Raw genomic sequence first — 24929 nt, 5'->3', positions numbered from 1 at the left:
TAAATAAAATGTGAAATTCAGTTCTTCACTCACACTACCTCAGTTTCCAAGTGCTCAATAGCCACTTGTGCCTACACAAGTGGCTACACAGAATTATAGATAAACAGATATCCATCATTGTAGAAAGTTCCGTCAGATAATAGCATTGCAGAATCTTCTCACAGAATTTAGTCAATTGTGAATTCACAAAAGCTAGCATGGTCTCTCACATGCAGTAGATGCTCAATAAGTATTTTTGGACCATTGGATTAATCTGGATTCAGAATAAATAGGAAAGATAGGTAGGGGGTTTACTTGTAGGAAGCAAGTATATGCCACTGAAACTTTAGTAAATCTATTTATAATTGAGACTCCATGTTGATAGATTCAGTAATAAGCCTTTCTTCCTCAGTTCTTAATTTATGGTATTCATGGGATTTCATTATTTTTCTTGTTGTGATTTTTATAATGTAGAACTTCCATTTCTTTGAAAATAAAGCAAGGCCAGGAAAATACGTCCAGCTACATGCTGTCCTTATACCTTTCTTAGATCAAGAATCCAATACATTTTCTTTCCATAGAAAGATCATAGGATATCTGTCTTCTATGTGATGTTAGGCAAGTCTCAGCCCCCGCTGCCCAACTTACAAGATTGTTTTGAATAACAGTAAATAAGCAGGTGAAAGTGCTTTGAAAACCATAATGGTCATATATTTTTAAATTATTACTGTAATTTTTCAGGAGCAGTAAAGTTGCTTATAAATCAACTATTGGAGGCTGGTATGGCTCAAAATATTAAAAGCCCTTCCCAGGCTAATAATTAACTTACCTGTTCTGTTGCTTATCAAATTGAAACACCTGCCTTTTCTGTTAATGTTTAAAATCATTTGAAAGACGTCATTTATGTTTGTTTGGTTATAATGAAAACACTGAAGCCTGAGTCCATTAGCCCTTCCCCTGGCACCTGCTCCTGACTGACTCTCCCTGCCTCTACTTTGGTCTCAAAACCGTACTTGTCTTCACCCTGCCACATCTTTAGGAACAATCAAGGTTGGAGTCAGGAAATGAACAAAGCTGTCCACATACAAAAGAAAATGTCAGTTTTTAAAGGATTCATTTGACAAGGAACAATAACAAAAGAAATGGGAGAAATTGTATTATCACCTCCATAATACCCAACCTCAATATTATTCTGATGGAGTTATCATCATTATTAATTAGTATGCCTAAATTATTCTATTTAGGTCCCATATTGATACATCCAATATAGTTATACTTAAATTTTATACTAATCTTACCCTTTTTATTTTCAAAGCAATGCATAGTTAACTAAGCATCTTCACATTTATTATCTCACCTGAATCTCTTAGCTACCTCCTGAGTTTGGCAAAGCAAGTACTTCTGTCTCAATTCTTCCTTAGAATCAGAGAGGAGAATTGATTTGCCCAAAGTCACACAGCTGGTAAGTGGTAGAACCAGGGCTCTAATTTCCCTGATGCTATCTAGGCAGACTGTCAAATCACTCACTGTCTGGAAACCAGTAGTCATGTTGTTTGGTTGTCAGTTGCCTTCAACTCTTAAGTCTATGTAATCTTTCTGTGTGTGTTATAAATCACATAAAGCTATGGAAACATAAACTTCAAAAAGATTTTTTAAAATACTTTCTCTTGATCCCCTATTCTCCATGCTAACCAGGAATTGTAAAATAGCCTGTAAATGCCAACTAGGAATAGAAAGTTCACAGAAGCTCCCCTTCATACAGAGGCAGAAAAGCTTCACGGAAACATGGAATCAAACCAGTCTCTGGTGCGAGAGTGTGTTTTGCTATCAAGATTTTTTTTTTTTTCCATTCAGGCTAAAAAGATTAAAATACTGTAGACAAGATAAATTTTCAGGAAATGGAAGTAAGGTCACCAACTGACACTGCACAGAAATGCCACAAGCCCCGTTGGCACACATGCAAAATGGAATTATTCATAAGGTTGACTTTTTAAACACCTTCTCATCGATTTTCGTAGGAAAGCAGCCTTTTGGCCACCACACCTAATACCACAAATAAGCTGGTCTTGGAAGGAGCTGTGCTCTGACAAAATTCTCTTTGCCTTCAGGAGCTCTGCAAAGATGGAATGCTGGAAGTGGGCAGAACTCCTCCTCACTGATGAGATGAGACAATGTGCCAAAGTAGGCAGAGCATGCGATTTGGAGTCAGAAGAATTGGCTCTTATAATAATGAAAAATTGAATGTTTTAGTACTTACACAGAACCAAGTACAGCTATACAAAGGAACACACAGACAGCAACACAAAACTCCTATCAAGCAAGCTCTTTCAAAACTATATTCCGACTCTCTTTTGCTCTGGCGCCTATAAATTTTATTGCTCCATCTAGGATAAAATAGTTTGTGATCTGACAGACAGCAGAGTCGATAGCAGAAAAGAGTCTATGTAGACATCTATGTAGAGATAGATGGTCATCACCATCCCTCCAAAGAAAATTTCTCTTTACTATTAATATTTTGCTACCCCAAAATGTATTTTCCCATGACTTTAAATAATCAACAATTTTGAAGCTTCTGGTGGGGAAGGATTTAGAGGATATTTTCAATGTTTTCTCAAGCCCTTATTTAAATTAAAGTTTCCTGCTAACTAATGCAGGAAGTCTTGTTTATTACAATTAAGAATGCAAATTTCCAAAGGGGAAGATGGATTGCCAAGACCCTGGGTTTGAGTACTAGTCTTAAAATTAATTGTCCCTACACTATTTTGTTTTTACAGAGAAGTGGACAACCAAGAACCCCTATAAAATCAGACTCTTCTGTCTGTAGGCCTAGCTGACCCCCTACCCTAGGATGACTTCTAAGACTGCCACAGTAACACCATTGTGATTAGAATTAAGTCATGGACTATACAATGGCCTGTTTTTCTCATTTTGAAAGTTGGGTCATTGCCATATTCAACCCACACCCGGAATTTCTCCACTCCTCCCACTTTATTCATTTTCTTTCCCTCAATTTGTATGCATTGACCTCCCCTAATAAGTATGATATATTTTGCGTACTTACTGAACTATTCGTTTTCTACTTATTATTGACTGTCTTTTCCCCAGTACCATGTACATTCTATGTATACATATACAACAAAACATATCAAATAGGAAAATTTTAATAAATATTTCTTGACTAATAATGACTAATGACTAATGATTAGCATTTAGATGGGGAGAAAAAATGTATTTTATTCCTCTTTGCCTATATACATTTCAATGATTAGCATCACCCTTTCCAAATAGTGTTTGTATTAAACATTTATTAAATAAATAAATGAGTGACATATTGATCTTGGATAACTCATTCTTTATCCCCATGCCTCAGTTTCCCCATATATTTAAATAAAGATATAGGGATTGGAGAGATGATGTAATATGATTACCAGTGTGAACCAGGGAGACAAGGTTCAATTGCTACATCCACAGCATGACCTTGCGCAAGTTACTTAACCCCTCTGATCCTCAATACCCTCATCTGTAAAATGGGACTCTTAATACCTGTTGAAATTGTTGCAAGGATTGTGTGCAACAATGTATGTACCATGTGTAACATAAAACAGTTTCTCAATAAATGGCTGCAGTACTAATAATATAATTTATCTTTTTCTGGCTTTAAAAATCTATAATTCTATATATTTTCTCTGAGGACACACTTTATTAATCATTATAAACATAAGGAAAATATTACAAAATGTCTCTTTTATATTCATTGAGTCCCTGTACACTTTGTCATTTTCTGTCCTCAGTAAGAAGACTGGAGATATGAAAGAAAAGGATTCTGTTGTGTTATCCTCCAGCTTAAACTAAATGATGGTGAAGGAAGAGGAATCTAGAAACTAGAAGAGAGAAACAATTACTGGTAATTAAATACAGTAGTTTCAAAAGGGAGAATACAATTTATGATCCCATCATAGCAGAGCAATACTACTATACAATTAGCATTAATATGCAAAAATCATCTGCACCATTGGCATTCCACTAAGAGTCGTTGTCTCATACAGTTAAAAATTCTACTTCAGCATACTTAGGAGAATTTTTTTTTTTTAATGTGAGAGGACACACAAGTATACACGTGACATATATAGCCACCAACATATGTGCATGGCTAGTCAAACAGATAATACCTTTTAAATAAAAGCAAACACCTTTGAAAAAGAATAGAGCCAGTGTAACAGCAAAGCCATAGAAAACCAAGAATATGAATAATTTATTTAATACTAAGCCTTGTGACATTGTAAAGTATTTTTATAATTGAATATTGGTAGTTTCAACATTGGAGCATCTAAGTTTGCTTCTTGTGCATTTTCCACACATGTGATTAAAGTAATTTTGTTTTTGTTTTTTAAGCTGCTAAGTTTTAATCAAATAATTTTAATTGTATATGTTGCCTGAAAGTGCCTTTTTTAGTAGTGGTTTTTCAGTTTGCTGCATATGCATCCTCCATTGTTTCTGAGGAAACACCTCCATTTTGTTTGTGCAGCCATCATTAGTCAAGAAATATTTATTAAAGTTTTCCTATTTGATATGGTTTGTTATATATGTATACATAGAATGTACGTGGTACTAGGAAAGAGACAGTCAATAGTAAGTAGAAAACCTATAATAGATCAATAAGTATGCAGATATTTCATAAGATAATATTAAAGAGTGATAAGCACTATAATGAAACACTCAGTTTTCATCTAGAAATTTTATAGTTTCAGTTCTTACATTTAGGTTTTCAGTGCATTTTGAGTTAATTCTAGTATATATTGTGAGGTATGAATCAAAGGTTTGTGTGTTTGTGCTTTGTGTGTGTGTGTGCTTTATTTGTTTTCGCACATGGATATCCAATTGTTCTAGCACCATTTGTTGAAAAGACTATTCTTCCTGCACTGAATTGCCTTTGGAAACATGTCAAAAATTTGTTCTCTATATATGTCTGTGGATCAATTTTTAGGCTCTGTCTTCTTTTTCATTATTTAATCTGTCTATTTTAATGACAATAATGCATTGTCTTTTTTTATTGTAACTTCATAATAAGTCTTTAAATCAGGTGCTATTAGACATACAACTTTGTTCTTCCTTTTCAAAGCTATTGTGGCTATTCTAAATTCTTTGCATTTCCACATGAATTTTAGAATCAGCTTGATGATTTCTATAACAAAAATAAAACTTTCTGGGATTGTATTGTATCTATAGATCAATTTGGAGAGAATTGATGTCTTAACAATATTGAATCTTCTGATTGACTAATAATGTATCCCTTCATTTATTAGGGTCTTTATTTTCTCTCAATAATATTTTGTATTTTTCAGTGCACAGATCTTATATTGTACATCTTTTCTTAGATTTATCACTAAGCATTTTATATTTTAATTCTATTTTAAATGGTATTTTTATTGTGTCCCCTACTGTTTGATATTGTATGTAGAAATGCCACTGATTTTTGTATATTGATCATGTATCCTGAAACCCTGCTAAACCGACTTACTAGTTATAGCAGCCTTGGTTTAGAGTCCATCAGACGTCCTACATAGACAATCATGCCATCTGTGAATCAAGACAGTTTCACTTCTTCCTTGCCAATATATATGCTTTTTATTTTTTGTCTTGTTCCAAGGAACCTAGAACTGCCAGTAAAAAGGTTAATAGATCTGATAAAAGCCAAATTATTGTAGTAGTCTATTTGATCTTCCAATTGCAGTAAAATAAAGGTATGAATAAATATATTTTTAGCTTTAAAAGCTAAAAGCAGAGTTCAAAAGTAACTATTATACTTGAAAATACTAAATAAAAAACTTATTTTATAATGATAATATTCTTGTTCTAAATTCTGGGTGATTCTAACACCTATAATAGGGCAAACCATGGCACATGTAGCTCTTTCATAAGTACTTATGGAATAATGAATGAATAAAACTATGCCTTGTTCTTTATATTATACAAAGAATGGAGTAGATAAAATCTTTCTTTGCCTGACACTCTTTCCTTCTTTCTTTTTCTAATAATAGACCACAGTTTCCAAACTATAGACCAAATAATAGACCATGTTTCCAAACATGAAAACTTTTATTCAATTAAGACAAATAAGGATTTCCTTGGGATTTTATGACTTACAACTTTAATACTATAAGCATAGAACTGCCTATAGCCATGCTGCCTGCTTAGGAGGGAAAGTTTATATGTTGTAGGAGAGAGAGCATGACACTGACATACTGAGGGAAACAGATGAAAGATGAAGAGGGAGAGAGAAAGAGAAGGAAAAAGCAAGTGACAGATAGAATAAGACCTAGAGTGAGAACAGGAGTGAAAGCAAGAGAGCTTGAATGGTGTTCCAGCACCTGGATCTGGTGAATCTTGAGGTTGACTCCATTCTTGCCCTCCCCTCTTTGTTTTCAAGGAAGTTTTTTTTTTCTTTTTCTAATTTTTTCATCAAAATAGACCTGACCAAGGCAGAAGATAATACAAAACCCCTTATTTATTTATTTATTTATTTATTTATTTATTTTAATGATTAAAGGTTCACTTTATTAGACAACAGAAAAATTCTAAATTGGTGTACACTTAAAATAGTCTCAAATTATATAAAATAATGGATACACCAGCAAAAACACTAATACGGGATAATTTATTTATTTATTTATTTATTGTCTATAAGAAGCCCACTTTATTATTTTTATTTTATTTATTTATTTTTTTCTTTTTTAAACTATTATTGTTGATTAAATATAGATTTTTAAATTGCAGGAATTAGTAAAATTTTAAATAGCATGAATATTTCTCAGATTGTTGAAGACCACAAAGGAAAACAAACAAAAAATTATTGACAGAGAAAAAGAAATCCAAAGAAAGTTAGAAAGAAAAGAAAAAAGAAAAAAAATCAAGAACATATAAAGGGCAGAAAGATCATTAAAAATATGTCAGGAGGAAAATTGATAATATGATATTTAAATACAAATGAAAATGCTATTTATGTGAGACACAGAATATAAAAAGATAAAGAAAAGCTGAATATTAAAAATGCAGAAATTGATCCAAGTAATCCACAAGAAGACAGGATAAAGAAAATGAAGAAATAAAAACAAAGAATAAACAAAAAATAAAAATAAAATGGTAATTGTAAGCCTTAATATATCAAAGATTACTATAAACATAAATTATTTAAACACTAAAATTAAAATACAATAATTAGCAGAGCAGATTTTAAAATATGACTAAACTATACGCTGTGTACAACAAACTCACTTCAAATATGATATAGGAATGTTGAAAGTAAAATTATGGAAAAAGATATATCATGCAAACATTAATTAATGGAAATAGGAGGGACTTTATTAATATAATACAAGGCAAACTTCAGATCAAAGAAAATTACCAATAACAGAGTAGGACATTACATGTAATAAATGAGCCAATACACCCAGAAGACATAACAATTATAATGTGCATGTACCTAACAAAAAAAGCTGCAAATTATGTGAAGCAAAAACTGATATAATTGAGAGGATAAATAGACAAATCTACAATTATAGTTGGAGTCTTCTACATCTCTCTCTTAACAATTGATAGAGCATCTAGACAAAAAATCAGCAAGGATATAAAAGAACTCAACCAACACCAACCAATAGGATCTAATCAGCATTTATAAGACACTCTACCCAACAACAGATTACACATTATTTCCAAGTGCCTCCAGAACATAAAAAAAAAAATAGATCATATCCTGAACCATAAATTAAACCTCAAGAAATTTAAAAAAACTGAATCATACAGTGTGTTTATTGATCATAATGGAATCAAATTAAAAATCAGTAACATAAGGAAAAATGAAAACCTCTAAACAGGAAAAAATGAAAACTGAGCATAAATCTAAATAATCCAGGGGTCAAAGAAGAAGCCTCAAGAGATATCAAAAATATATTGAATAGAATGAAAATTTATATATATCAAAGTTGTGGAACACACCTATGCTGAGAGGGAAGATTATGGCACTAAAACCATACATTTCAAAAGAGGAAAAGTCTTAAACCAATAATCTAAGCTTCCACTTCAGTGCCCTATAAAAAGCAAAGCAAAATAAACCCAAAGCAAGCAGAAGGAAGGGAATAATAAAGGCAGGCATAAAAATCAACAATATTGAAAACAGAAAAAATAGAGAAAATCAATGATCCTAAGAGCTGGAAATGTATAAGATCAGTGCAACTGCCTAACCTTTAGCAAGACTGACAAATAGAAATGAGAGAAGAATTACTAATACAAAAAGTGAAATGAGATATCACTACAGATCCTGCAAACAAAAAGAAAGGTGAGTAGGGGAAACACTATGAATAAATCTACACTCATGATTTTGACAACATAGACAAAATAGACTAATTCCACAAAAAAATAATAATAATGTACCACAACTTGGCCAATATTAAATAATTTTAAAAGATCTATCACCATTAAGGAGATTAAATTCATAATTTTAAAACTCCCAAATAAGAAACTTCTAAGCCCAGATGGTTTCACAGGGAAAATATAGCAAGCATTTAAGGAAGAACTAACACTTATTTTACACACTCTCTAACAAAAAACAGAAGAGGACAGAACAGTTATACTTTTATTTTACAAAGCTGGTTGATACCTTGATACTAGAATCAGGCAGATAGTACTAAAAAAGAAAACTTTAGACCAATATCCCTTAGAAATATAGATGGAAATATCCTTAACAAAATATTAGCAAATAAAATTCAGCACTATATAAAAATAATTATAAACAATCAAATGAAAAATTATTAAGGGGTGCAAGCCTAATTCACTATTGAGAAATCAATTTAATCCACCATATTAACAGGTTAAAGAAGAAAACCATATAATCATATCAATCAATGGAGAAGATAAATTTGACAAAATTCAATACCAGTTCATTTTAAAAGTTCTCAGAAAACTAAGAATAGATTTAAGTCTGTTATCCATCTTGAATCTATTCTTAATTTTCTAAGAACTTTTAAAATGAACTGGCATTGAATTTTGTCAAATTTATCTTCTCCATTGATTGATATGATTATATGGTTTTCTTCTTTAACCTGTTAATATGGTGGATTAAATTGATTTCTCAATAGTGAATTAGGCTTGCACCCCTTAATAATTTTTCATTTGATTGTTTATAATTATTTTTATATAGTGCTGAATTTTATTTGCTAATATTTTGTTAAGGATATTTCCATCTATATTTCTAAGGGATATTGATCTAAAGTTTTGGATAACAGACTTAAACCTAAGGCATGAAACCTTAAGAATCCTAGAAGAAGATGCTGGGAAAACCCTATCAGACATTGGTCTAGGCAAAGAATTTTTGAGGAAGACCCCCAAGGCAATCACCACAGCATCAAAAATAAACAAATGGGATCTGATCAAATTAAAAAGTTTCTGCACAGCCAAGGAAACTATCAGTAGAGCAAATAGACAACCCACAGAGTGGGAGAAAATATTTGCTCTCTACACTTCTGATAAAGGTCTAATAACAAGAATTTATCTAGAACTTAAAAGAATTAACAAGAAAAATTCAAACAACCCCATCAAGAAATGGGCATTGGAAATGAACAGAAACTTTTCCAAAGAAGACAGAATAATGGCCTGCAAACATATAAAAAAATGCTCAACATCTCTAATCATCAGAGAAATGCGAATCAAAACCACAATGAGATACCACCTAGCCCCAGTGAGAGTGGCCTATATCAAGAAATCCCAAAACAACAAATGCTGACAAGGATGTGGAGAGACAAGAACACTCTTACACTGCTGGTGGGACTGCAAATTAGTGCAATATTTGTAGAAAAGAATTTGGAGATACCTCAAACAGCTAGAAATAGAAATACCATTCGACCCAGCAATAGCATTGTTGGGCATCTACCCAAAAGAGCATAAGTCATTCTATTATAAAGACATCTGCACCCGAATGTTTATGGCACCACAATTCACTATTGCACAGTCATGGAAACAACCCAAGTGCCCATCAATTCATGAGTGGATAATTAAAATGTGATATATGCTCACAATGGAATATTACTCAATTCTAAAAAATGACAGTGAGCTAGCACCATTTATACTATCCTGGATTAAGCTTAAGCTTGTTATCCACAGTGAGGTGACAAGATATAGAAAATGGGCTCCACATCTACCTGCCATCAAATTGATACTGACTGATTGAAACTATGGTGCTTATTTGATTACTTGGTGGTAATGTTCACCAAGGATTGGTGGGGAGACCCACATCTTAGTCTTAGAGATGTCACGAGCATTGTGGAGGGGAAGGGCATACCTCTAACCCTTCTTGGGGAGAGGCAAAGATATACAATGTAACCAAAATGTCAAAAAAAACACAACTTCTATCTGGTGGAGGGCAGGTGGGAGTAGGGAGGAGGAGAAGGGTGTATACTTACATAATGGGTGTGGTACACACCACCTGGGGGTTGGACATGCTTGAAACTGTGGCACGTGGTGGGGGAGGGATGACAGGGGCAATATATGTAACTCTAACAATATCTGTACCCCCATAATATGATGAAATAAAAGAAAAAAAAGAAAATTAAGAATAGAGGGAAACTTCTTCAATTTGATAAAGAACATCTACAGAAAACCTTAGATAACATTATACTTAATGGCAAATGAGTGATTGTTTTCTTTTAGAGATGGAGAACAAGGCAAGGAAGTCTGTTCTAACCACCCTTATTCAACATGGAGCTGGACATTCTAACCAGTAAAATAAAGCAAGAAAATAAAATGCATATAGATCAGAAAAGAAAAATAAAACTATCCCTATTTGTAGATAACATGATTGCTGGCATAGAATATATAGAAATCTACAAAAAATCTCCTAGAACTAATATATTCAGCAAGTTTACAGAAAACAAGATAAACATACAGAAAATCAATTTTATTTCTATATACTCACAATGAAGACCAAAATTTAAAATGTTATACCACTTATAATCCCCCAAAAGTGAGATATTTAGGCATAACCCTAACATGTATAGGATTTGTTTGCTGAAAACTACAAAATAGTGAGAAAGGAAATCAAAAAAGATACAAATAAATAGAGATACATATCATGTTCATGGACTAGTAGACTCAATATAGGAAAGATGTTGATTTTCTCCAAATTTATATACTAATTTAATGCAATTCCTATTAGAATTCCAGCAAGAGTTTTTTGTAGCTATAGACAAGATTATTCTTATGTGGAAAGGCAAAAGAACTAGAATAGTAAAATAAATTTGAAAAAGAATAAAGAGGAAAAAATCAGTCTACTCAGTATAAACACTTATCACATCGCTACAGCAGTCTGGACTGTGTGATATTGGTGGAAGAATGGACACAGAGATCAATGCAGCAGAATATAGAGCCCAGAAATCACCACAACTGAATTGACCACGAAACAGAAGCAATTTGGTGGAGGAAAGTTAGCCTTGTCAATAAATGGTGCTGGAGCAACTGTACATCTATAAACCAAAATAATGAACACCAACCTAAGTCTCACACCTTATACAAACTTTAACTCAAAATGGATTACAGAATTAAATGTTAAACACATTGTACCTTCAAACATTTTTACAACACTCTGCTCCCCAACCTTTCCAAACTGACACTTATCTTTAAATACCATTACTACAGACAGACTTTCATCCATTTAAGGGAAACATTTTCTCCACCCTCATTGATTTCTGCCATGTCATCTTGTTGATTTTACCTATAGCATTTTACCTCTTAATTGTTACCTCTGAATTTACTATTATTTAGTTTTATTAATGTATTTACTTATCAACTGTTTGACTCCTTGACCAGCCACGAAATTTCACATCTCTATAAACCACATCTACAGTAGTTTTGTTCAGGAATGTGCTCCAATCATCCAGCACGGCACCAGGAACATAGTGAATGTTCTAAGAAATATCTGCAGAGAAAACAAATGAATCTGTCTCAGAAGGCCAAGGGACCTTGCAAAATAGAACCCCAAAAGTCTGACTGTGAGAAAAGAACTCTGTGGTTTTCAACTGGGTTTGATTGCCAAACTTCCCAACATAATTCAGTTAGCTAACTTATTTAAACTCTCTGAGTTGTTATAGATAAGGACTGAAATCATAAATATAAAGTTTTCATAGTTTGCTTTAGATAAAATGTTGGCTCCCTTCCTGAGATGGGTTGACCTTTTTTTGACCCCTAAATACAACAGAATGAATATCTAAGCAAAACTCTTTAAATTCCTACATTCATTTAAAATTCACATAACAGTTTCATTTGAGGACATCTGTGGTTATTTGTAAAGAAGAATTATTAGCCCCAAAACATAACTAAAAGGAATTATTTTTCCTAAATTGCATGATACTTTATAGGCATAAGGAAGATGAGGATTTTAAATGACTCACTTCTCTTTAAATTATACACAATTTTTTCTCTAGCACAGCAGTTCTTAGTTTCTTATATCTATCTTGGGGAGAATGATGACCTAGGTCAGGGGAAGGAAGATACTGCCAAACAGAACCAGATTCTACCTGCTTCCTGTAAAACATGTTTAATAAGAGCAAAGCTTGTCATTGAAGTGTCTTAATAGCCTTTACAGTCAGTAACTCCTCAACAGGATTTCATTCCTTCTGGATGATTCTATTTTAAAAAGAAAAATAGCAGTCTTTGAAACTCACAGACAGAGGGTTTTTATAAACCATTCCTGATCTATTCTATGAAGGAAACTGCTCAGTGAACTTGGGAAGGGCATCATTTCTATTTGTTCAATGCCATACACCTAGGGCTTGAGAAAGTGTCAGCCATTTGGCAAGTGATTGGCAAATATTTATTGGATGCACAAATGCATGATGAGAAGACACTCTGGGTTGTAGAAGCAGATTGTCAACTCAATAGAGATGCAAAATATCATAGCAGGAAGGGACTACAGATAAAGACTACTCCAACCTGACTCAGCATTTTACCTGCTCTTCCATGTATCATAGACCTAAAAAGAGGTCTCTGTTTAAAAATTTTCCAGATACAGCCAGGCGCGGTGGCTCACACCTATAATCCTAGCACTCTGGTAGGCCAAGACAGGAGGATTGCTTGAGCTCAGGAGTTTGAGACCTGCCTGACCAAGAGCGAGATCCTGCCTCTACTAAAAATAGAAAAATTAGCTAGGCATGATGGCATGCACCTGTAGTCCCAGCTACTTCGGAGGCTGAAGCAGGAGGATTGCTTGAACCCAGGAGTATGAGGTTGCAGTGAGCTATGTTGACAGCACTGCACTCTACCCAGGGCAACAGAGTGGGACTCTGTCTCAGAAAAAAAAAAAAAAAAAAATCCAGATATGACAAGCCAACTTCACCCAGGCTATTTCATCTGCATCCTATTCTAATGACTAGTAAATCTTTTCTTCCAAAAATTGAAGTCTACCTTCCTTTAACTTCCACTGTAGGTCCTAGTTCTGATCTTTCTTCTAAAAATAGCTTAGCAAAAGTTTCAAGAAAGCTGTCATGCCGCTGATATTCTGAACTTGATTTAAACTCCCAATAACCCACAGAAAAGGGAAAGGCCCTTAAAATTGGTTTCTGGATAGACATCAGGATTCACACTCAGTAAACACAAGCTGGTAAGCAAGAAGCTTCAGGATGGTGGTGAGAAAACCAAAGTTTAGCTATATATTTTAATAAATGTTTTATTTTAGAACCAGTTTTAGATTTATAGAAAAATTGTGAAAAGAGTACACAGAGAACTCCCATGTACCTCCACAACCAGGTTCCCCTGTTATCTATATCTGATATTAGTATGATATCTCTGTCATAATTAATGAACCAATCTTAACCCCTTCTCATTAACTAAAGTTTATGCTCTATGCAGACTATAGGTTTTTACCTAATGTTCTTTTCCTGTTGAGGGTCCCATTTGGGACACCACATTATATCCATCTATGGTGTGTCCTTAGGCTCCTCTTGCTTGTGACAGTTTCTTACTCAGATTTTCCTTGTTTTTGATAACCTTGACAATTTTGAGGAGTACTGATCATATACTTTGTAGAACATCCTCAATTAAAATTTGTCTGATGCTTTTCTCATGATTAGATTGGGTTTAAGATTAAGAACACAGAGATTAAAAAGTCACGCTTTCCTTACATAAAAAGCACACATTAGCCACATGACCCACTACTGCTGACATTACATTATCACCTGACTGAGGTAGTGTTTGTTAGCTTCCTGCACTTAAAATTACTCTTGTTTTTTTCCCCCCTTTACATACTATACTCTTTGGGAGGAAGTCACTGTGTATTATTACTACAATCCACACTTAAAAACTTATGTTCCACCTTTATGAGGGTGAAGTGTCTACATAAATTATTTAGAATTCGTATGCATAAGTAATTGTTTCTTCTCCATTTATTTATATTAGTACGAACTTACTTTATACATGGATTATAACCCAATACTCTCTTATTTATTGTTGCTCAGGTTTTTTTTTTAGTTTTGGCCATTGTAAGCTGTTTCAGGTTACTCTTGATCCCTTTGGCATTCCCTAGTGATTTTTCTTCTTGCCACTTACTGACATGGCAGAAGGCATCCCATGAGAGGTGATGAGGGCAGTAGAGCACTCATGCAAGAGAGCTCACTTTTGGCAGTTAGGTTTCAACATGAGTTTTGTTTTTGTCTTTGTATTTTTTTTTTTTTTTTTTTGAGACAGAGTCTCACTTGTTGCCCAGGTTATAGTGAGTGCTGTGACATCAGCCTAGCTCACAGCAACCTCAAACTCCTGGGCTCAAGTAATCCTCCTGCCTCAGCCTCCCAAGTAGCTGGGACTACAGGCATGCGCCACCATGCCCGGCTAATTTTATATATATGTATATATATTAGTTGGCCAATTAATTTCTTTCTATTTATAGTAGAGACGGGGTCTCGCTCTTACTCAGGCTGGTTTTGAACTCCTGACCTCGAGCAATCCGCCCACCTCAGCCTCCCAGAATGCTAGGATTACAGGCGTGAGCCACTGCGCCCAGCTTCTTTGTATTTTTTTGAGACAGAATCTTACTCTGTCGCCCTGCAGTGGTGTCATTGTAGCTCACCATCGTAGCTCATGAGTTCAAGCTATCTTAGCATCCCAAGTAGCTGGGACTACAAGTGTGCACTGCCACGCTTGGCTAATTTTTTTCTTTTTAGTAGACATGGGGTCTCATTCGTGCTTAAGCTGGTCTCAAACTCCTAATCTCAAGCAATTTCCCCATCTCTGCCTCCCAGAGTGCTAGGATTACAGGCGTGAGCCACCATGCCCAGCCTCAACATGAGTTTTGACAAGAATATTCAACTCATAACACCTGGCAAACATTAATGTTTTGTATCATCTTTATATTAGACTTTTCCCTTTTCAGAAATGTCATCTAATTAGAATCATATAGTGTGTAGCCTTTTCAGACTGATTTCTTTCACTTAGAAATATGCATTTAAGATTTATTCCTTATACTCCTTATAAACCGTCTTAGTTTGGGTTTTATTTTAAGCTAAAAATTGAGCTAATCACACACTTCAGTTTATAGCACACTATTATTTACTTCTCTTTAAAGAAGGTGGCCACTCCTTTATTAATTTTCCTCTTCATTTCCCATTTTCACTCTCATTTCTTCCCTTCTCTGGCACCCATTATAATACATTCCAATCCAATTTCATAACTGTATTTATATATGTGCATATTCCTAAAAATATTATTTTTAATGGAAGGATGTTATAATTTTACACAAATTATATATCATACTGTAAATTACATTGTTTCAAACATCTTCCTCAACACTGTTTTTGAAACCATTCTCTGCATAAATCTATAAACCAAGAATTTCAATATTATATATACATACATGCACATACATTTTTTCAAATACATACTTATAGATGTCTATATATGTGCATATGCACAAACATATACATATACAGTTGCTTCTTATTTGCAGTTGTTATGTTCTACAAAGTCACTATGAACACTGAATTAGTGAACACTTAGCCACTGCTCCTAAGGGAAATACAGGGTTAGGTTTTTGTGAGTGTAGGGTTACACATTTTCATGAACTGATCAACACATAACCTTGGTTTCTGTGTGTTTCTGTTTAAAGACATCTTGTTTAATATATATTGTGGGTTTATCAACCTTGAACACATGGCACTATAACTCATGCCTGAACCACATGTATCTAACACACATATTTTCTCCATAAAGAACTTCACAACCTTCTTGCACTTGGGAATACACTATGCTTGAAGGCCATTTTAAACAGCAAACTCAACAAAAAGCACAATTTTTTTTAAAAGGTGGCACTAAATAGACCACAAAAAGGACACTTGTTTATGAGAGACAAAACAAGAAGACAGAATAGGGCCTTGTTCTATCTCAGTTGGGAATATGCACATTGAACAACTCAAATTTTTAGCCACTCAGTACATATCAACAGTGACTATGAAAATGCCAACAGTATTGATACTGGGGTTACAAATATGTTTTAGCAAGTAGGCAAATTTGCAAATATGAAATCCATGAATGATGAAGATCAACTGTGCATGTACATATGTAATTATTTTTGACAGATTCCTAGTTTTCTGTTGTATGTATATGCTACATGTTCTGTACCAGTTTTCCTAGGTTGGCCAATTTGATGATTGCCTCCAACTCTGTTACCAATAGTGACCACTGCAGTGAACATCTTTGCTCATTTATCCTTACAGAACTGTGTGAGAGTTTTTATGCATATGGATAAGGGGACTTCTAAATTATACATAATCTGCACAATTAGTTCCACTAAACACTGTTAGCTGGCCCTATAGAATGACTACACCAGTTTGCACGCCTGCCAACCTGAGCATGCCCATTTCCCCTACATTTTGCTAGACCTAATATTATCTGACTTTTTAATGTTTACTAAATCTCTGGGTACAGGATAATGTTTCTTGGTTTTAATTTGCATTCTCTGAACACTAGTCAAGATGTCTTCATGTACCTACCAGCAAATCACCATACACCCTTCTGCAAATGGATTATTTCAATCATTTGTTTTTCTTTTGGATATCCCGCCTTTATCTTACTGATTTCCAGGGAATTCATGTAAACACTAAACACTGATGCCTTTAAAATTTTATAGACATTGTAAATATTTTCTGCTAATTAGATATGTGTCTGGAAATTTTGTCTATGTAGAATTTACCAGAGAAAAAATTTAAAGTGGATATAATCAAACTTCTCAGTTTTTCCCTTTATGTTTGAATTTAAGGGATTTTTGCAGATCCTTTGGGTTTTTTTTTTCTTTTTCTTTTTTTGCTATTTATAGTTTTAATTGCATTTTTTAAAAACAAAAGATAACAGAATTTTTCTGTGCATGAATATCTGAAAATCCTTCCATGTGCAAGTACATTTTTCTAAGAGAGGAAAAAAGAGAGAGAAAAAAAAAAGCAGCAAGAACCCTGCCCTCACCCTTCCCAACTGTATTTCTTCTGGTGGGTATAAATCAAATTTACTTTTAAAAGTTCATAATGGGCTCTTCATAAACGCAAGTTTCTCCACAAAACAGCATGCTGTTAAAAAATGTGCAACATGAAGTGAATGCCAACTAATGTGATTGGCAAAATATAGTTCTTTTCTAAGGTAAGGCAGAGATTTTAATATTTATGTAATCAAAGTCCAAATAAACCTTTCTCTAGCAAACTCTTACAATTTTCTGCCCAAGCACTCCAAACTTTGGGTTCTTAATATTGTTGATGATATTCAAAATTATCCCATATATATGAAAGTGTTGATATCAGATTCATCTCTTCTAATGTATTTGTGCTCTAATGGCCTCTCTATTTGCTCTTTTATAATCTTCTTTTGTGGCAAGAACATGTTTTTCAAAATTTCTACTAATTTAGTCTGCAACTGAGCATTACTAATTTTCTTTCTCATTTTCATTATTTGTATAATAGCTACCTGGGTTCTTAATATTCTTAGTTGAACTATTCCTTCATTCTCTTCTCTCATCTTTCTATAGAGAGCTGCAAGCATCCAATCAAGTTGACTTTACCCCTTTTCTGAACTTTTGCACTTTTTATTAAACTGAACCCCTGATTCACTAAAAAAAGGGTACATTCTGTAAGATCTTTGGGTGAGTTAACTTGAGGCTCATACAATAAAACTTGCCATTTGAGCTTTGGGAAAACTACTAAAGACCATAAAGTCTTTCTGACCTCAGCATCAAGGGGTTCAGTCACAAGTTTCAGATTTTCAAAGCTGATTTTCTCTCTAGGTCTTTGGTTCCATGCAAATAACATAGCCAGCTGAAACGTGGTTACCACCAAATCATATTGACCCACTTCATTCTTAAGTGTTATAATTCCATTTGACATGAGATGATGCAAATGTAATTTTCTGCCACTATGATTTTTTTTTTTTTTTGTAGAATTCTTCTACTTCAGGTATCAAGTCCTCCAGTTCAGTAGGAAGTGAGACAAAGACTTTCTCAGAAATTCTTGACCAGGCATCAGCATTCAGAATTTTTATATTAACTGAATCAGCTGGTAAAGCCAATTTATTATTTTTATTCATTTCCTTAAAAGCTTATTCAAATCTTCAGATACTTTTATGTCCTGAAACATTGTAGCAAGCTTATTTACATAACCTACTGATATACCAACTTCTCTTAGCCACTCTACCATATTTCCTTCCTTCAATTTCACTATCAGCAGAGATGTCTAATGTAAGACATCGTGTCAAATGAGCTTTGTGATAACCTCATAAAAACATCTTTGTTTTGTACATATATAAGTACCAAGAGCACTTCTTTAAGCTTTGCTTCAATCTCTTCAGAGGTTAGTTTTTTGCTTAATGGTGTTTTTCTTAGCAACATGTCACAGTAATTGGCAAGCAGCTTGGGGCATTTTGATTCAGGCTGAGATTTTAATCCAACCCTCTTCTGCTTCAAAGGTAATTCAAGTTTAAATTGGTAGCATCATTAACAACTGCTTTATATGCCTTATCTTTTGTAGTAAGAAATTGTGGGTCATCTTGAAAAGCTTCTTTGACGAGTTTACTAAATCTATTAAATACCTTACTGCTCAACATATTTCTCAGAGTCAGTAGTAATAGTTTCAGCAGCTGCTACCGTATTGCCAGGCCAGCACTAATGATATGTTTCTCCAAGTCTTTCAACATCAGCTCTATCCCATCAGGAACTTTGTCCATCAATGAAAACATTAAATGTAATTTTTCAGTTTCATTTCACTTGATCATGCCTTGCCACTCTGCTAAGATAGTCTCCTTAAATGACTGTCACCAGGGCATTTACACAGCATTCCACAAACTGTATTCCCTCTCTGTCTCCTTTTGCTGACTTCTGTGAAGCAAAAACCTTTTTGCCATACGGCATCAACTCCTGTATTTGTTTGCCTGAGATGAGCACAACTTCTAAATCCATAGCAATCTCTCCCCAGGGGTTGCTTCAACAGAGCTACATTTTCCTCTTGACATAGTGCTCATTTTTCTTCTTCTTTTAATGCAGCATCTGCATATTTCATATAATTCCATACACCATTTCGTTGTAAATACGAGGGTGCCCGTGTTCTATAAAATCTCTCTGTTGAATCCAAGTATGCCTTCTCAAAATTGTCCCTGTAAATTTGAAGCTTTTTCTCTGGATTAGAGCAAAGGTTAACATAGGATTCTCTTACTCCAACAACCAGCTGAGAATCAAAAGCTTCTCCTAATCTTTCAGCATGTACCGATTTCATTGCACTATCTTGGCGTGTGTTCTTTATATTTGAAAAGATTGACTCATTCCATGTATCAAGCATAAGCTTTCGAACAATACTGTCTTCCACATTTGATTTTTTATTGCTGCCCTGTTTACCCGTTAAAGTAATCTCTAGTTGGCAAAAAGGTTTCAGTAAAATATCACATTGTGTAAAGAATTTTCTCCATTCAACAATATATGCTTTTTGGCTCAGTACTTGTGCTTCTGCTCGCTTAATAAACTCAAGAATGCCTTTTTTAAAAGCCTGATGAATTTTTGCCGGGCCTTTATCATCCCACAGACAGACTGCATGCCCATCCACCAAAAAGACAGGGCCATACTGAGGATTCATTCACCCAAAAATGTTTCCCAGTGACTCACTTAACTCATAATGGAGCCAGAAAAGAGATAAAAACCATCGCCATTCTGTAACAGATTCCTTGCGTAAAAGCTTCAAAACAATGGGACATATGAAATTCCATTTGTCTTCAAACTGAGGAGAACTTTTATTCTTTAGCAGATTAGACGTCGCCATGTTTCATTTTAGCCTCTCCGAGAACACGCTGTTAGGGACCGACCTTCCACAGCCCCACCGGACAGAAAAGCAGAGACATCGAGGATGTAATTACACAAGAGGAGGTTTATTTTCTGGCTAGCCAGGGTCCAAGCCCCAGAGCACCAACGCAGTGGTCACTCTTGCAGGCAAGGACCCCGACTGGGGTTGCAGCGTGCCTTTTATCCCTATGGTGCATACGCTATGCAGTGGCTGATCACGCGTGGATCGTGCATTGACCTTTAACATGATTGGTTGGCTGGCAGCCCCACTATACAGGGGTCCGAACAATGCAAAGTTGGCGCAAACAAGCAAGCAAGCAACAGTTTCCATGGCAAGCAAGCAACAGTTTCCAGAAGCCGGATGTTAGTTCCGGCTTCACTGGGGTGTGGGCCTTGCAGGTATGCAATGTCTCGACCCCTCACAACGGGAGAATTCGAGGCGCTGCAGGACAGGCCACAACTGGAGGCCGGAGTTCCCATCCCGGCCCACGGGCGCAGCGGCGCGCACCTGGGGTGTGGTGGGAGCCAGGGCGGCGTGCTGACAGCGTTGGCCTTGTCCCACGCACCTAGAGCCTCCTCACTCTTTCCCCTTACGTGGTCACCGGAGCTTCCCCACAGAAAGAGCTCATGCCAGCGCTCAGGGAGATGGGAATGGGGAATGGTGAGAAGGTAACAGGAGCCGACCTGACTTGGAAGGGGAAGCATGGGCCCCACCAACCTCCCTCAGTCCTTCGGATTAGCCTTTGTGGCTGCACCCGCAATGCCCACTGGCAACGAATTTAGCTCTGTTCAGGACTGGAAGCTCAGGTTCCGCCCAGATCTTTTGGATCTTTAAATATCCTTCCTCATCCTGAGGTTACACAAAGTCAGTGTCCTAAATTTTCTTCTGTTTTTACATATTTTATTTTATTTTGTATCATATTTCTTTTGTCTTTCTTAGGTTCTCCATGCAACTATAAATAATTTTTATATGATAGAGGATAAGGATGTAACTTAATTTTTTCCTATAGAATAGCCAACTATCTTCAAAAATTTGTAATTCCATTTTTATTAGTTTACCAATATAGTTAAATATTAGTTTTTTTCTGAGCTGTCAATTCTGGGCTTTTTTTGGGTTTTTTTTTTTTTTTTTTTTTTTTTGGTCTATGTGTCTGTTGCTACACTAATACTATATTGTTTTGTTACTATGTACTTTGTATTATGTTTTAATATGTGGGACTGGTTTCTCCTATTTCATCCTTATTTTTTAAAATATTCTTATTCATTTGGGGAGCTTTATTTTTCGCTATACATTTTTGGAGTAATTTTCCAAGCCACACCTCCCTCAAAATTATACTGGAGTCTTGGTTAGAATCTCTTTAAATTTATTGATTAATATGATGGAAACATATATGTTTACAATGCAAAATTCCTTTCTCATGAACATGGCATATTTCACCTTTGAGTTCTCCTTTTAGGTCTTTTAAAGTAACTTAAACATTTTCTCCATGAAGTTTTTAGTATACTTTGTTAGACAATCCTTAGCTACTTCACAATTTTTGTTGTTTTTATAAGTGGTATTCACTTGAATATGGTATATTTCACCATTGAGTTCTTCTTTTAGGTCTCTTAAAGTAACTTTGACATTTTCTCCATAAGGTTTTTAGTACACTTGGTTAGATAATCCTTAGATACTTCACAATTTTTGTTGCTTTTATAAGTGGTATTTACTCTACATTTCCTAGTTGGTTACTAAGGAATCCTTTTGCTTTGTGTTGCTGATTTTGGATCCAGTATTTTTGTTGCATTATATTATTGGGCTTCACAGTTTTCTTAAATTTTATATGTTTATAAAACTTAAGTTTTATATGTTCTATAAGTTTATTATATTTCTTAAGTTTTATATGTTTATTATGATATCATAATAAATAATAAAAAATGTATTTCTTCCTTTCCAACTTTTATACTTCATTTGTCTTTTTCCTGTGTTATTGCTTTGGTCAGGATCTATGGTATGTTGACAACTGCCCTAGTTTACCTGAGGCTGAAAGGGGTTCTGAGACATGGGACTTCAGTTATCAAATCATCTAGTTTGCCTGGGATTGAGGCGTTTCCCAGGAAACAGTACTTTAAGAACTAAACCCAGGAAGTCCTGGGCAAACCTGAGTTAATCGCCCTACCTCTAGAAACTAGTTGAGTGGTAGCAGGTAGAGTGAGAATTATTGTCCTGTTCTCTACATTAAATATAATGTGGCTAATGGTTTGACATTAAAAATATTGTTTAATATGGTCTTCATTAAAGACTATTATTAAATATTATTGATAACTAAACTTTCTTAAGTGAAGGAATCCACTTACTCATTTCTATCACTTGTTTTCTACTGTTTTGTTGATATTTACCTAATATTTTTCTGCACCTCTTAAAAGGATAGATATTTTTAACTGTTGAATCAGACTGACATTTTTGGAACAAATGCTATTATTATATCATAGTGCAATTCTAAGGCATTGTTTTATTTTCTTAACTATTTTTTTTATATTGTATCTAAATGGAATTGGACTATAAAACCTAATCCCTCACATTTCACCTTTTTAAAATTTTAATATAATATTGTGTATAAGAAAGAAATTATCTGACCCTTGACAGCTTGTTTTAATTCATCTGTAAAGCTATATGGGATTGGGGCCAAGGAATATTTTGAGAATCCATTTCAATTAATTTAGTGGTTATTAATCTATTATAGTTTTCACTTATTTTCATCCTTTTTGTCATTTGAGGGAAAACTTTTATACATGTTTTCAAATATATTCAAGAATAATTTTTATAGTTTTGTGATTTGTAAATCTGTATTCTATGCATATTTATTCCCAAGTTTTCACTCTATTTTATTTAAATATCTTGTCATTTTTTTCTAATTGTCTGTTTCATTTGTCTTTTGAAAAACCTGGTTTTTTTAATTGTTACTCATGTCTAATTTTCTTTATATAATCTCATTTTATTCAATTCTCCCTTTTTCTTTTTTGTTTCTTAGGATTTACTGCTGCTCTTTATTTGTTAATTTGAACACTTAGCTAATTTATTTCAATAGATCTTATTCTATGCTAAATGTTTAAAATCCATTAATTTCCTTCTCATCTGCCTCCCACAGGTGTTGACATGTAGTACTTTCACTGCTATTTAGCCTAAATATCTTCGTTTCCATTATTATTTTCTCTTTTACTGTTTATTTAGTAAATTTTTATTTAGTCATTTAGGTTTTTTCTTTTTATTATTTCTAATTGTCTTAAATGATAATCCCATTTTCAGGATGTGAATGATATTAATTTTTTGTAATTTATTCAGGCCATTTTGTTGAGTGAACTTTATGAGACCTTATACTTGACAATGATTTTAATAGTTTCAATGACTATAGATTCAAAGTCACTTTCCACGAATAACTTGAAAATATCTTATTACTGTCTTCTTGCAGGCAGTATTACTATTGAAAAGATAATCATCACTTACTTTGTAGGTATCTAGTTTTCCTCTCTGGTGCATTTATTAGCTATTGTTGTCTGTCATGTCTTTAAACATCACTGTCATGGGTCTAGGTGTAGTTTTCTTCTTATCACTTCTTTCAGCACTCTGATTCTCTTCTACTTAAGGATGTACATCTTGTTCATTACATCTGCTACTTTCTCTCCTCCATATACTCTTTGCTCTCCTTCTGAAAGTCCTTTTATTTAGCTGTTGACACTTTATATCTATCCTGTCTCTTGATCTTCCTTTCAGTCTTCCCATTTATTTATCATTTCCTGATGTCTTCCAAGAGAATTCCTCAGTGTCATCTTTCAGCTCACTTGTTTGTACTGCATTTGTATTAATGCCATGATTCAACACATCCATCAGTACTTTAGTTACATTCTTTTGCTGATATAATAACTCCAGTTGTTTATTTATGATTACCCAATCTACTTCCTGTTTCCAATACTCTTTTGTCTGTGATAACATGGAATATGTTTATTCTAAAGTTTTTCTGTATGTGTTCTATTGATTCTAGATCCTCTTTTATACATGTTGTGTTTGTACCTTTCCTTCGTAGGGCTTGTTCTCCTTAGATATCTCGTGATTTTTCTGTGGTTTCTTTGTTTCTTATTCCTTTGCACTAAGGCATGCCTTGGCCAGTAGTGTTTTCCTGGGAGTGGAGATGAGATCCTAGACACTGGACTGAAACTCAGGGAGGAAACTCTAGCAGATTAATAATCTAATCTAATAATCCAACTACCCTTCTTTTGTACATATAATAAAGTCTTAGCATTTATTTCTAGGAACTGGGGATTGATTTAGAAATATCCCAGGTGGTTATGTAGCTTATTTTTTAGCCAAAAAGACCTGCAAAATAAATGAGAATTAGAAGGGCCTAATTAAAGAATGTTGGGACATCAAATGAACTCATTTCTCATTTTGATCACTTTCTTTGATGCCTTCAACTTTGAGATTGGCTCCAAAGGAATGAGTTCTATGAATGCTAACAGAAACACTAGAATGTAGGAAAGGTGATTAATATGATTTGATTATAAAAATACCTGTGTTAAATATGAGATTTATTTACATATCTTTCTAAATACTTCCCATAACCCTAATTTTGAGGAGAAAAAT

At 34.2% G+C, this 24929-nt stretch overlaps 1 long non-coding RNA gene and 1 pseudogene across 1 annotated transcript in view; both read right to left on the bottom strand.

Moving 5' to 3' along the window:
* LOC142869988 (uncharacterized) overlaps positions 1 to 24929 on the bottom strand; it is a 228720-nt gene that overhangs the window by 135033 nt on the left and 68758 nt on the right. The window lies entirely within an intron of this gene.
* LOC105856165 (cullin-5-like) lies at positions 17764 to 20291 on the bottom strand (annotated as a pseudogene).

Source organism: Microcebus murinus, chromosome 3, assembly GCF_040939455.1.
Source record: "Microcebus murinus isolate Inina chromosome 3, M.murinus_Inina_mat1.0, whole genome shotgun sequence".
In the NCBI taxonomy this organism is placed as follows: Eukaryota; Metazoa; Chordata; class Mammalia; order Primates; family Cheirogaleidae; genus Microcebus; species Microcebus murinus.
The sequence above is the reverse complement of the archived record's forward strand: the minus strand, read 5'-3'. Positions and strand labels throughout refer to the sequence as shown.